Source organism: Megachile rotundata, chromosome 14, assembly GCF_050947335.1.
Source record: "Megachile rotundata isolate GNS110a chromosome 14, iyMegRotu1, whole genome shotgun sequence".
Classification (NCBI taxonomy): Eukaryota; Metazoa; Arthropoda; class Insecta; order Hymenoptera; family Megachilidae; genus Megachile; species Megachile rotundata.
Genome location: NC_134996.1, coordinates 4519148 through 4535332, shown reverse-complemented (window position 1 = coordinate 4535332; position 16185 = coordinate 4519148). Strand labels below are relative to the sequence as shown.

Here is a 16185-nt window from a genome sequence, read left to right as displayed (position 1 = left end):
TACAAGGTTAATATGTAAACATATATGCTGAGACTGTTATTTGTCAAAAAGTTGAAATTATATATGTACTTTCTAAAATAATAATTTGAAAACAGTAAAGAGAAATGGCACATAGAGTTGGTTATCATTATTTTATAGTAAAAACGTTTTGTTACGAGGATATAATTAATACCTCATAGAAAATAATATTTGTTCACATTCAACAAATTATATTTTAGGTTTAAAACTATATTAAATTTTTAAAAACTTTAATGTATCTACTCTAATGTATCTAAAAAATGTATCTACGTATATAATTTTATGTAATAAATTACATTACATACATACACGCATGTAGTGTATGTAATAAATTATATTACATATGTAATAAATTATATTACATACACAATTTATTATATTAATATAATAAAAATTATATTTTAATATAATAAATAATATTACATATATTACATGTAACTTTATTATGATATTATATAAATTATATATTCATTAATTTTGTATAAATAACGCAGTATACATGTCAAAGAAAGGTATATTTAACATGTGTTTTGATAATTGATATCACAGTTGAAAATTCAATTATTAAAATTAAAGTGTCAAAATATATTTTATTTAAAAATTTTGGTTTTTACTCTGGTAATGTAAAAGTTTGGAAATTCAATAATTGAAAAGTTTGGTAGTTTAAAAATTTACGTTTCTAATTTGCGTCCTCATGGGTGCAGCTACCCATCATTCGTTGAACGGACTCTATTCTCCATAACATAACAATTCTATAGAAACGAAAGACACTCAATTAGGATACGTAACACGTGAAAGTAACATTTTTTGTTTCTGGTCCACTTTTCTTTTCCCCAACATTCCGTTTGCATTGAAATGAAGTTGACACGAAATTTACATGCGGATAAGATACAGAGCTTCCGTTATACAGAAACACGTGGCGAACTGGTAAAGCTAGTTTTACTTAGAGATAACACATTACAAAAATTTTCAGTTTTATACTATACACTTTTACTTATTTCCTAATGCAAAGATAGGAAGTTAACATGGAACTTTTGATAAATTCCGAAATAGAAATTTTTAATTCTTTTGTAACTGTTATACACATTGAAATACGTAACGATATTATGTATTAATGTACTATTGGTACATAAGAGTGACTGTTATGTATTATTAATTATGTAACATTATTTACTGAAAATTTAAACGTTCTCTACAAAATGCAATTTAACTTATTTGTTTAATGTAACAACTTTTTTATAGTACATACTTATTTTGATAATTTTGTTATTGATCTATTTAACTGAAGGAATATTTAATGTTAAGGCGAAAGTGACACAGTCCTTAATATTAAATTTCTTAATTTTTTAATATAAAAGAGTAGCAGTATTCAATAGGACATGCTAAGCAAACATTTTATACGAATTGGAATGTAATCAGAAAAAACAATATAGAAAAAATATAAAAGCACACAAGTGATAAGAAATATAAAAACTATCAAAAATATAAGAAATTGTGATAAAAAATATTTTATTATGAAATATGACAAAAGTACAAGAGGTATTTAAGAAAAAATTTTTTAGTTATTTTTAACTAAAGTTTAAAAATAATAAAAAATATTAGTTTTTTCTTAGCTCATCCTTCATAGAATAATCATAGAGTTTACAGAATAACGTAATAAAAGTATAACAACAATAAAAAATAAACAAGAAAAATTCAACGCTAATACCTAGTCATAACAGTATTTAATATAAAATTATCAATTGCTTATTTCATGATAAATAAACCACCATCAATCAAATAACAATTACACGACGAAAGTTAGCAATTTTACAACAAAGTTACAATTGTTCAAATGGTCGCAAACAAAATGGTACGATTCATCTAGGTTTTCTCTTACCAACAAATGGTTACACTGTTAGTTATATAAATTACCAAGAAAGATTTATTGAACGCGACATCGACAACTATTTTCGTCGAAAGCATTACGCAACGTGTATCGAGAAGCAACGCGAGGTTTGTTTAACTTGCACGATTTTACGAGAAACTCCCATCGCAATTGGTACCAGCTTTCAACAATAATTCTGAAAGGTTTAAACAGATCCTGATTGGCGACCCGCCAACTGCTCGACAATTGAACCTATTTGGCCTCCTGAACGTACGCAAAGGTCTCGTAATCGTGAAAGTGTATCGATTCTGGGTTCCACGATCTGGGTCATTGTGTTGGCCTTTTAATACGAAGACAACTGGATTAGTGTAAAAGCATCGTGTGAACTGATTTACTTCCGAAGAGAAAGAGAAAACCATTTTCTGTTATGCAGGGTCAAACCAAACCTACTCAATGACCGCAAAACCATTATTGCATGCGGATTTTCAAAGGAACGTAGATATTTCTAAATTTTCAAGCTTAACTATCATGGAACTTAGAAATTTATTAATTTATTTAGAGAATTAAAGATTCATCAATTTATCAATCTTCTTATTTCCTTATTAGGGAATTTAGAATATTTTAAGTTTAGAAATTTTTTATTTCAGAAATGTTAAAATTTATCAACTCTCAAATTTTCAAATTCAGGTATTTAAAAATGAAGATATTCTCCCATTTTCAGATTTTTTAATTTGAAACGTTTAAATTTAGACATTTGCACATTTTCGAATTCATGAATAGCAAAGTTTTGAAATTCATAAACTTTTAGATGTTTGAAATTTACGAATTTTTAAATTATAAACTTGGAAATGCACAAATTTCTAAATTTGCAAAATTAAAAATTGAGGAAATTCTCAAATTTTTTAATTTAAAGATTTACAAATTTAGGGATCTTTAAATTTTAAAATAGTGAAATTTTAAATTTTGCAAAATTTAGAAATAAGCATTTCTCTAATTTTAAAATTTACAAATTTTTAAACTGCTATATGAGTTTCCAAATTTTCAAAATCACCAACTGTCAAGTTTTAAAACGATCAAATTTAGGAACGATCAATTTGAAAAAATTGAAATGTTTATATTAATTTCCAAATTGTGAAATGTGCAAACTTTGAAAATGAACATTTAAATTGAATAATTTGCAAGTACTGTCATTTATGAACTTTGAAATTTTCAGAATGATAATTTATAAATGCATAAGTCCTTAAAACCAAATTCCGAAAGGAGGAATTCTTAAAAAAGTTTATTGGTTTATTGGCATATTTCGAAATTAGATAATTAAAGAATTTAGAAATTATCAAAGTATTAAAATTCTTAAATATTAAAATTTACAAAGTTTTGTTTTCAAATTATAAGATAAAGCTACGATTTCTACTAAGATTTCAAACTAATGAATTTGGAATTCGTAAAGTACACCGCTAACAGTCTAAGCTTTTGCAATTAAATGCAACAATAAAAGAATTCCGCAGATATCATCTGTTCCACATTTTTCTTCGCTGTTAGAAATTATTTCCGGACCATATAGCAAGACTCCACTGTATTCAATAAATTATCCAATACCACAGCAGCAAGGTGCTGATTTGCGGTGCAATTACCGTTTCTACATTAGCAATATACTAATGAATAACTCCATCAGAACGAAAACGTTAATTACTTTATCACAGTAAATCTGATTCACCAAATATTTTCCACAGTATGCAAATGTTAAACAAATTATATAATTTTGTTTCATTTTGTGTCTTATACAGGATGGCTCACCACATTTTGCCATCTAGATTTGCGTCATTATTATTACTCATAGCAAACAATGTTTTAGATGAAGTTGAATGGTTTTGAGGGGGTCATATGCTGGTGGTATATTTTTCCTGTAGGTAGACATGTAAAGGACATATGAAGGTTTTTTAAAATTAATGTTTTTTTAAATGGAATCATATATTTGTTATTGCATCAACTGATATTCCTTCATATTCTTTACAAAAACGTATTAATCTATTTATGTGAAAAAATCATTAGTTTAGGAGATATTTTAATTCTAACTTGTTAGGAAATCGTGACTTTCTGCTCAATATTATAAACTGCCCTAACTGAACAGCAAATGTTTTTCTACATACTTTAAGAGGTCACGTGTCACCAAACGAATTGTGAGTTTTTGTTTTTTTTTTGTTACGCGGTAACAGTCAAATTTTGTCTCTGTTACGTCTCTAATACGATGAATACGACGATACGGTGAATTATCACTTCATAATGAAGTATTCTAAAAAAGAAAAGATAGACATGTTATCAGTTTATTTTGAAGCTAGGAAAAGTGCTACACATGCAGAAAGATTATACAGTACGGAATGTTAGTACGTCATTAATTTCTCGATTCAGAAAGTGTTCTAATGCAAATGGTCGTCACATTGAACCTTTTCTGTAAATAGACATTAAAATTAAAATATTTCCTAAACTAATAATTTTTCACATAAGTAGTTTAATATTTTTTTGTAAAGAATATGAAGGAGTATCAGCTGATAGAATAAAAAATATATGATTCCATTTAAAAAAACATTAATGAACTTCATATATCCTTTATACGTCCACCTACAAAAAAAATATTCCACCAGCATATGCCCCTCTCAAAACCATTCAACTTCATCTGAAACATTGTTTGCTATGAGTAATAATAATGACGCAAATCTAGATGGCAAAATGTGGTGAGCCACCCTGTATACTCGTCAGTGCAAAATTTTACTTGAGCATGAGTGACATTAAAAAACTATAAATTTTTTATCGGTCTAAATTTTCCTTCATATTGCATTATCTTTTTCATAATGATAGAAATAATTATTATCTGTTCGACGTGCATACTTGATGTTACTTTGTAATAGTTAAGTATCCTGTGAGGGATTTTTGAAACTAAATTCTGCAATTAACTGGTCGAATAAAAACGTAAAAAAATGATATTTAGATGTTTACGAACACCTGAGATATTAACGAAGTAGCGAGGAACGTGTTTTCCGCGTTCTACGGTGCGCCTCGATACGCATGGAATGATCCGTACGGCTCGATCGCCGATAAAACGCGCCAGCTATATTTATAAGTCACGTATGAACACCGGAAGATCGTATCGAAGATCGCTGACCTACGACAAGCGACGCGGTTGCGAAGAGAGTAGCATGTTGTGGCGAGAAATAGCTTTGGTGAATCGTTAATTTCTATAGAAAGAAATTTATTTCATTACTCAATCCTTTCAACATACGTGTCCCCTTTTGATAGATTTTCGTAGAATATGGTAGGTGTGTGATACTATGAAGTTTATGAAAAAATTAAAAATTTGCAGATTTCAGGTTTGGAATTTGAAAAATTTGATCTTTTTCGAATTTTAAATTTCGAGGTTAGGAATTTAGAAATTTACGAATTTAGGATTTCAAGAATTAAGGAATTTATGAGTTTGGAAATTTAGAAATGTACAAGTTTAGACTCACGAATGAGTTATTATAGATATTATTATTGAATCAAACTTAGCAAATTGAATTTTACATTCTTTACTGTGACATTATTTTTGCAACTAATTTTATTAGAAATAATTGCATTATTTTAAATACCTATAGGAGACAACATACGTGGTGTATAATGTGTAATGATCATACGCGTAGTCGTACAACAGGTGACGATGCCACGCCCGGCAATCTAACGTGTCGAAATACATTGTATGCCTATCTATCACGTGGCCATTTAACACGTGGAGATCTAACATATTCGAATTCAACGCGTGGATATCTAATAGGTTGAAATACAACACATGATAATCTGACATGATATGACATGACATAGCGATCAATGCCATGCCATACTTAAATGGCGATCTAATGCATAGATGTTTAATACGTAATCATGTAACGCGTTGTAATAACATACGTGGGGATCGAATGTGTTGAAATGTATTGCATGGCAATACAACGCGTGGACATCTAACATGTAATATATTGCGTAGAGATATTTAATGATAACCTAACGTATTGGATACAATGTTGATGATCTAACGCGTTGTAATATTACGGATGGTGATCTAACGCGTTGTAATATAACGGGAGGCGATCTAACGTGTTCCAATACAATGCATGTTCCAATAATTCAACGCGTGGCTATCTATCGCGTTACAATAGAATATATGGTGATTTAAGGTGTGATCTAACCCTTCAAAAGCAGCAAGTGATAATTAAATGCAAACAATCTAATACGCAGTAACTTAAACGTCGATATATAACGGTAATCTAATACACTAAACTATAACGTGTGGCAATCTAACGCATGGTAAACTAACGCGGTGAAATTAGACGTGTAGCGATGTAATGCGTATCAATTCAACACGTGGCAATCGAACGCCTTGCAATGCAATGCGTGGCGATTCAATTCGTGGTAAACTAACGCGTGGAAATTAGACGTGTGGCGATTTAATGCATTCCAGTACAATGCGTGGAAATCGAACGTACTGCAAGACAGTGCGTGGCAATTCGATGCGTGGTAATCTGACGCGTTGAAATACGTCGTGAGACGATTTAGCAAGTAAGCGATCTAATGCCTCGAATTATAACGCATGGCGATTTAATGCGTTGTGATGCGATGCGTCAAAATATAACGTGTGATGATGTAACACGTACCAATTCAACACGTGGAAATCGAACGCCTTGCAATGCAATGCGTGGCGATTCAATTCGTGGTAAACTAACACGTGGAAATTAGACGTGTGGCGATTTAATGCATTCCAGTACAATACGTGGAAATCGATCACACTGCAAGACAGTGCGTGGCAATTCAATGCGTAGTGATCTAACGCATTGAAATACGTCGTGAGATGATCTAGCAAGTAGGCGATCTAATGCTTTGAATTATAACGCATGGCAATTTAATGCGTGGCAATTTACCGCGTAGAAATATAATGCGTGTTAAGGTAATGCGTTGAAATATAACACATAGTCATTTACGGCATAGTAATCTGATATATAACGCGTGGTGATATAGTGCGTCGAAATACAACGCTTGTCAATTTAATGTATGGTAATATAATGTACCGAAATATAACGCGTGGTAATTCATCATGTGATTAACGTGTGGCAGTACAACATACGTAAAATCTGATGTGTAATTAAACAACATCTATATAACGAACTGCAATACGACACGCAGTTACTAAAGACTAGTCTTCCTTGAACATCCCAGTAACCTCAATACTTGAAAATTTTCCTTAATTCATAGTTTCTGTCACTGCAATAAAATATTACGATTCAAAACGTGTGTCCCGTAACAATTATATTGCATCCCGTTTCATAGCAGTGATGCACCACTAAAATGGTCGATTACACAGCAAATTTTGACAAGGATTCAGCTAATGTGTCAAGTGGCCATGTATACCTAATTGGCTTACATAAAAACGATTTTTCTGCACATTTATGGAAACAGAGATGTTTAACACGTTTCCTGCTAGTATGACAAATGGGCGACTGTTGTCACGCATAGCTACGATGGGTTTTCATTTTATTTCAACCGTTACGTGTTACAAGAAATATGACGAAGTGACCACTAGATACAACATGATAATACGCACTGTTCACTTCGTACAATTTACTCTCTTTTGTGCTCAGCTTGAAGGTCTTCAGTTTATCTTCTATTTTAGGAAATACTTGACAGTTGGTTCTCGAGTGCCATGGCAAAACTTAACCCTTAACGGTCATACTTCGTCAGAATAATATATCTGGTACACGGGGATGTTTAAGACCCCAGCCACTGAAAATCTTTCTTAGAAAGAAGCTATTCATTATCTTAACTTGAAAAAACTTGAGTACGAAAAATTTCAAATTTTGTACCATTTTAATATAAAGGGATAACATTTTAGTTACACGCCCATGAGACATAAGATTTTGAAGAAAGAAATAAAAAAAATAACGAGATTTCAAAAAATGTATTAAGATTTTCAGGATATACGTGGCTAAAAACGAAGCTAAATGTGTAGTGTCGTTTTATACCCCAGTGTGAACATTAAGAATTAACCCGGTCGATATTGAATCTACATTTTGTCTATTCTAAACGAAACAAAGTAACAACGATAAAACTCATTGACAAATGCATAAAAATAAAAAAACGATAAAAAATATTTGCACATTAGAAAAATGCAGAATCCACTTTGATCAGATCACGTGTTGCATGTTAAACGTATTTTTAATTATATTTAGTACGTTATACTTCAAGGTTGAATTTCGCATCCTCTAGTTGTCTTATAAATAACATCAGAAATTTAAAGTTACACTGTTACTTTTTATAGTTTCACGAGATCAACATTGGCAATGTGGTAATTAAGTGATTTCTCAAAGAGAAAAGAGTTATTTGTGATTTACTTTCACTGATAATTAAAAATCGAAGCATGAAAGGAAAAACAGAAAGCAAATGAGCAACATACTAATCTTCCTTTCATGATCTTGGAAAAAATCCAATCTTTTACTAACTCGACACAGTTCGAACGCTTTGGTTTTGTTAAAATCTTCACATATGTACATTCTAACATAATCTTTTACATATGTATCTTTGTATCTTTTGTATATCTCTTTATGCTTATATTGTATATGAAGTAAGTGAAGATTCGAGTACAGATTTCTGTATGGTTTGTAAACGTAAGTTTAATTTCACTTTTCTAAATTAAATGTATATTTTCTCAACTTAAACGAAAGTAATGATAAATGTATAAACAGTTGTTTTCATGTAAGGAGCAGTGTAATAGGTACACAGAAACAAAACTATACAACACTTCACTTAAAGTTTCAAAACTGTGAAATCTACAAATTGAAATTCCAAATTTTCATGTTTTTACGTTAGAAAATAAGAAAATAAATTAGCACGTTAATAAATTTCCAAAATGTCACCAGTAAATATTCATTTATCATATATATATTTAAACATTTGTATATAATCATCAATTACTAAGTTAAGATGAATTTTCAAATTATTGATTAACTTCTCAGATTTCTAAATCACTAAATTTTTAATTTAAAACTTTTCAGTAATTATATTTTCAAATTTCCAAATTATGATAAATACATTTTTTGATAAAACTGACTTCACAAAACACATGATTTCACGTTAATCTCATTAAAATTTCTAATATTAATTACTAATAAATAAAAATTGCTCACACAGAAAAGAATTCCGTCAAGGAGGGCTTAAGAGTCATTCGCCATGAATTCCTCATTTCATCCAAAACAAATGGGCTATATTTTTGCAAAATTATCATCTTTATGACTTTCTACAATGTTGCCAAGTTTGGAGAAAATCAATGCTCCAAACGTGATGTTTCAAATATTTTTCTATACATCACGATAATTAAGGGTGAAAATAGATATTGCTATCATCATATTAATTACGTTAATCAGTTACGTTATGTTTGTTAACATATACGGTTATACAAAATAGATTAAACTTGTTCTATTTTCCGAAATGGACTTTTCGCGTCACCTTCGATATACACGAGCGACTACGAGGAAAATATTCCTACGACCCCTCAAACAATCCTCGTGATAATATCCTGGACGGAAATTAAATCAACGATACCCCGGATGAAAGATAGAGAGAAATGGAGATTGTGTATTTGATCGATCGAGGCATTTGTACAATTAATTGATGCGGCCGTTTGGGCTACCTGTATTACGGTCCTGGCCGATCGCTACAATAATGCGAGCACACGAAACGAGCTACAGTGTGTCGACCAAATATTGGACCGTCGTTAATTAACTGCAGTTTTCTTTAACGACCGCACGCCCGCTAAATGCAAACGCGTCGACCAATTATCGCGACCGATTGAACGACGTTGCATTATTCCTCTCGTAACGAGCAAGAATAGTTCGGTCAAAAAGTGGATGTATCAATGAAATGCTCGTGAATGATAAATTGGAATGGAGAATCGAAGAGGTTTCGAGAATATCTAGACAGAACGGTAATCGCATTTCATGCAGTGATCGGTTAATATAACTAGTTGGGTGAAACAGTAGAAATGATCGTACCTAGTAAGCGTTTATATTAACCAGTTAACTGTGGCAATCTTTTTGCAAAGCGCGCACCAGTGTGTGTCGCGATAATCAAGCGATGACAAGTTAGTTCTCAAGATTTTATGAATCCATCTCAAATCATTTACACTTTTTATTTGTTTATTTCATTTCGGGTTGACCTCTAAACATTTTAAACATATTACAATTTACGAATGTAATTTAGTTTTCGTCAAAATTACAATTTAAATATCAAATTGTAACAAAATTTTACCTATGACGGATATAGTCGACATGACTCAAAATTCTGTTACATCTCCATGACGGATATAGTCGTCAAACACACTTAACTGGTTAAGGGCTGTTCTACTTGAGCGACCGAAAAATTAAAGGACTTCTCGGTAAGATAAACTGATTTTTAAACTAATTGTACCAAATCCTTCAACCGAATCACGTTTCGTATTTTAAATTACAAAATTTGTTAACATGCGTTTCTTGAAATATGTGTCGATTTTTTATGAAGATAAAGAGTTATTATTTTTATAAAATTATGAAATAATTTTAAAATATGTGTGTAAGTATGAATTGTGTTAATATTTGGTATGGCAGTTTTCGGGTGTTTGAATTGAAAGTGACCAAATTTATAATTCAATTATCACTGCTCATGCATTTTAAAAAGTTTTTCAAATTACTCAGTTAAATTTTTATAAAATGAAAGTGTTTGAGAAGCGAATTTTTATTTGAAGATATTTAACGTGGAATTATGAAGAATTACGCATTCGTCGTTTCCATTTGTATAATTCAAAAATTTGGTTAGAACTGAAGGGCTTAATAGTAATTTAGAATATTTATATTACTATATTACAAGAAGTAATATAATCTAAATATTCAGTGCCACTTACTGTGCTTTCAAATAGTCAGTGAGTGACTATAAATGTAGGAATATATTAATTAATAGAAAGGTTTGACATGTCTTATGAGTTGGGTATAATTAGATATTTTATATATGTATGTGATATATCACGTGAGGTTATAGCGCGCGCAATTTGAAATACGTAATTTGGATTAATCAGTAAATCGTTCATAAATCATTTGTAATATTGTGAATACATTAATAGTTAATATTAATTTAATTATTTATTTATTGCATTGTCCATTTTACTATAATTATTATCTCATATCCTTCATGTATCTATTGAATAGTGAAATATGAAAATAAAATATTATACGCTATTTTAAATGTTTGTATCGGTAAGTTAAGTACGTACTTATAGAAACACATCAGCTATGTACTGATAGAACTCCCTTAAGTGCTTTATTTAATTATGAAAATGTTTACCACTGTACTTAATTATTTTTAAATAACGGCGGATATACGCGGCAAATGTAGAGTAAGTGTACTTGCTACGAAATTGAAATAAATTATAATAAATTTATAGATATTCCTAACCGTTTGGTTTTAAAAAATACATATTTTTATTGTTCGGAAATTTACTGTAATTGTTTATAGAATTTATAATTTAAACTAAACAAATGATCAATATTTGGAGTTGAAAGAATTTCTATAGTAAATAATCATATTTGGTATGAACAATATTTGCATACTGAAACATTTGGTGAAAAAAATTGGAAATTAAATATTTAGTCTGTTTTAAAGAATTCTTTAAGTACATGTAATATTATTTCACATGTCAAGCAACAATATTTTGATTCTCTCTATTTACTAAATTAATTGTTGCAGTCTTATTAATTGTTTATTAATGCTTAATTTATAATTAAATTAAAATGTGTTAAAAATATGAATGTTTCTTGCTATCTCTTCACGACAAAACATGAAAACATGGAAAGATGTTACAAATTATAACATGTTTCTCTTTGTTTGTGGAGCAATTGCACTATTCAATAATAATATTAAAAGATTGTATAAATTATTATATTATAATTTGTTTAATATTTTGTATTAGCATGAAAGTGTGATTCCAAACGCAGTATATTTACCCTTAAAAATAAAACATTTCGAAATATTCGTAATTCGTATGAGTTCACTACTTCGGCACATAAATAATTTCTCTCAAAAAATAATATAATAATAATTATTTTAATCTTTTAATCTTTTTATTTAAATGATTTGAATTTGAAATTCATAGATTTGAAAATTTTTCAGTTCCTTAATCTGAAAATTCAAGTATTTAATTTTTGTAAAATTTGTAAATATATAAGTCGACAAACTTGTAAATTATATAATTTGATAATGTGAAAGCTTGGACATAAGGACATTGGGAAATTTGATAATTTGATAATTGGACAATTAGACAATTTGACAATTTGACAATTTCAGTATTTGACTATTTGGCTATTTGATAATTTGACAGTTTGACAGTTTGACAATTTGACAATTTGACAATTTGATAACTTGTTTAACTTCAAACGTATGTAAATCTTCATACAATATGATATTGAAGGTGTATTAATAATGAAACCCCACGAACTACAATAGTGAATGAGGCTACTAAATGTGTAAAAGTCTATAACAAGAGTCTATTATACTAACATTACAGTAATATTTCAGCTAGATATTTCAATTCTTTAATGCAATTTAAATAGCTTAGAATCTGTAGAACTTTTAGAATCTTTTTTTTTCAATTATCAATGTTTTTAATATTGTTAAATTTACTTCTGAACAACCCCAAGAATATTTTAAAGAATATAGTAGACGCAAAAGGTGATAGACATTAAAAGTATGTTGCAAAATATTCCATTGAGTACGTATAGATAACGACATGCTGACGATTTTGTAATAATGGAGAAAGCTGAACAATTTATTGATTAGGCCATTTGTTAATTTCTTTTTATCTAGAAAGCGACGGAAAGTAAAAGATAACGAATGAAAATATTTAAACCACAAATATTGAAAACGTCATTTAAAAGTTTGTCTTAAAAGTAATGAACTATTTTGTTTCGTATAAATATCGGGTTATTTGAATAAATTCTTCATGCTGTTAGATTAGCGTACGGAGAGATAAACATATTATTAAAATGTTACAAAAAAATGACATTGAAAAAGTTTCTATCGTAATGTTTGTCATTAAATTGACAGACTATACCGACTATATTGTTTTCTTAATAATATACATATGTATTTTTTTACAATTACCGAAGTTAATATTGTATTGCTAATCTCCGACATCGTAGATACATCATAATGAAATATATGAATTGCGATAGCAAAATATTGTACATTATCAAATTGATCGATGTGACACTAATTTGCGATAAAGTCAATTAATCTTTGATAATGTGACAAACAACATGACAGCATAGAAAATGAACTCTAATTGAACAAAAAAATAAGTGTAATACATACATTATACAGTAAAAAGATCACTATGATTTTCAATAAATAATTGTGCAATTATTTTCCAAGCTGTATTTAAAATAATAATTATTTTTGTGCTTGAAAATTTTCGAAAATTCTTTTTACCACAAATATTAATGAAATATGTAACTAGAAGAATTCTTTTAAAAACTGTCACTGTAATTGTAAATGTAATGAATTCTAACAACCTTTTAGAAAGATTCATAATAAAGGAAGATAAATAAAAAGTAACTGATTACTTCCGTTCTAGTTTTGAACCTGTGTCACAAATTTTTTCATTTAATTGTTTCCAAGTACAAAACATAAAATATGTATATGTTCTATGTAATTACAGGCATAAGTTAAACACATCAAAAACTGAGTTTACGAAATTGAGAATAAATTAATAATCTATCACATATAATACGATGTGATGCGAAGTTATTTGAAATAAAATCTTGTATTTAGAAACAGAATTAAAACACGTAATCTTCTAAGAATCTATTTACCTAAATATTTTCATACGAGTCTCAATTGAAATAACTATCGTTCACCTATACCTAGCCATATAAAACAGTTTTAATCTACCACAGAAAATTTAAAAATCACATTCAACTAAAACACATCAATCTTCAGTTCATTTTTCCTCAATTTCATTCCTGAATTCTAATGATTGAAATAGTGTACTCACTATGAGTTGCGATGAAAGAGCGGTCAACGCGAATTTCGATCGATATTGACGAAAAAAACAAAACTGAAGATTAAGGAATTGCAGCAAAGACTGAAGGAGTGGCACGCGAACAAGACGAGGCCTCTGGAGCTGGAGCGCTACTAAACAACTGACTTTTATGTTGGAAGCTCGATGAGAGGACGCCAGAAAGAGTAAGTAGAGTGGTATTGTGCGACAGACTGGCTAGCAATGTCTTCAAACCAACAACGATTTTGTTCAAACAACTTTCACTGAACGTACATGGCGACTCCATAAACAGAGTGACTGGTTTTTGTTATTTCCGTTTGAAAAAATTTTAATCGTTGCCGCATTTGTGGCAATTAGCCTGTTAAGGTGATTCTATGAAAGTCAAATTCAAACGTTAGGACTGGTAAAATTGATAAAAGAATTAATTTTAGTAGAGAAGTCTCCTATTTCGGAAAGTTTAATTTTTGAACAATTTCATGGCACTGTTAAAGACCGAGTTCTGCAAGGAAAAACGTTTTTTATTGAAATTCAATATGAAATTCTTGTTTTAAGCTGAAAATTTTAAGTAATATTCTCAAACGAAGAAATTTATATATATTGAAATTTAAAAATTTTTGAAGATTTGAATTTAAAAATTTGTGATTTTTTAAGTTGGGAAATTTAAAAGCTTATTAAATGATTCATTTCTGTTTTACGAATTCAAAAAATTTCGCATTAAGATATTTACAAGTTTTAAATTCACAAATTTATTTATATTTGATTTTATAAGCTTAAGTTCAAGAATTTAATAATATTCAAATTTTTCAATTTAAAGGCTTTCAGATGCAGCAATTTTTAAAATTAGATATTTCATGTTTTTTTGTCGTACTGGAAAATGCATTATTACCGATACGTGACCTTTTTCGAGGAATACACGGGGTACGTGATTCTTTTGTTTTACATTCGAGCCCGTGTGCGTAGCGGGCAAACGTTGCGTCAGTCTTCGCCGAACTTTCATAGATTAAGGACTTTGTTAGGACGTAAGAAATAAACGCATAATTGTGACCTTGCGCAGTTTTTATTTAACCTGCTCTGCTAACATTTTTTCATTTGGTACGATGAAGTTTAGAAATCTTAAAAAATTACAAAGTTTTGAACTTAATAATGTTCATATTACGAAACATAGGAATTCTCAAGTTTTGGAATTTATGAACATTGAAATATTAATATCTACTGATTTCCAAATTTAGGAAGTCCAAAATTTGTAAATTAAGGAAATTATAAACTTTGAAATTTTCAAATTGAGAAATTAATCAACATTAAAAATTGACGAATTTAATCTGCAAATTCATTAAATTTACAAATTTATAAAGTTCCAAATTAAAGATTTTATTTTATATCTAATAAAAAATAAAAAAAACTGAAAATCCTTTTTATAAATTTGCAAACCTGGCAATACTCAAATTTGCCAACCTTCAATTTTCAAGTTCAAAAATTTACAGCCATGAAATGTTTAAATTTAGAAAGTTATGGATTGCCAAATCTATAAATTCTGAAACTTTGAAATATTCAAAGTGACATTCTTTTACAAATTTTCAAATGTTACAATTCAAAAATTTTTACACTAAATTTTTATACTCCCAAATAGTGAAATTCGTAAACAATAATTTTTCACCTTAAGAATTTCAAAGTTTTATAATTTACTAAATTTTAAATTTTCATATTCCCAAGTGTAAAAATCTCTAAATAAAGAAACACAATTCAAAATTCACAAATTTGTTGTTTTCATAATATTTTTTATTAATCGTGAGAGGTCACAAAATGTTTAATATTATAAGTTTTATCAAATGGGAGTAAAATTTTATAAAAACACAGTAAGAAATTGCACAAACTTTAAGTGATAACTCCCTCCTCTCCTTTACTCTTCCAATAAACTATAGCCAAAAAAATTTTGTCTATCGTTATCCTGCTATGAATTAGTTCCATAACTGGATGTTATAGTGAAAAATGAACTAAGAGAGCAATTTAGCTCGTCTCACGTTAATTGGCATTCGTAACGAACTACAATTGCTATGAAGCAGCAATTTTTTATGCTCGTTACAAGTAACTTTGAGAGGTGCAGGTGGAGGTGGAAATAAACCAACACTCCTGGTTTATTTTATTGGTGGAAATAAACCAACATTCTTAGTTTACTTTATTGGTGGAAATAAATCAACAATAAACT

At 29.2% G+C, this 16185-nt stretch overlaps 1 protein-coding gene across 6 annotated transcripts in view; it reads right to left on the bottom strand.

Moving 5' to 3' along the window:
* tmod (tropomodulin) overlaps window positions 1–16185 on the bottom strand; it is a 515016-nt gene that overhangs the window by 312391 nt on the left and 186440 nt on the right. The window contains exon 1 of one of the 6 annotated variants that reach the window (XM_012279177.2): window positions 13977–14135. The exons of the other annotated variants lie outside the window; for them this stretch is intronic. The gene's annotated coding sequence lies outside the window, so the exon portion shown is untranslated. Of the gene's footprint in view, window positions 1–13976; window positions 14136–16185 lie in introns of those variants that run through there. 6 annotated transcript variants of the gene reach the window in all.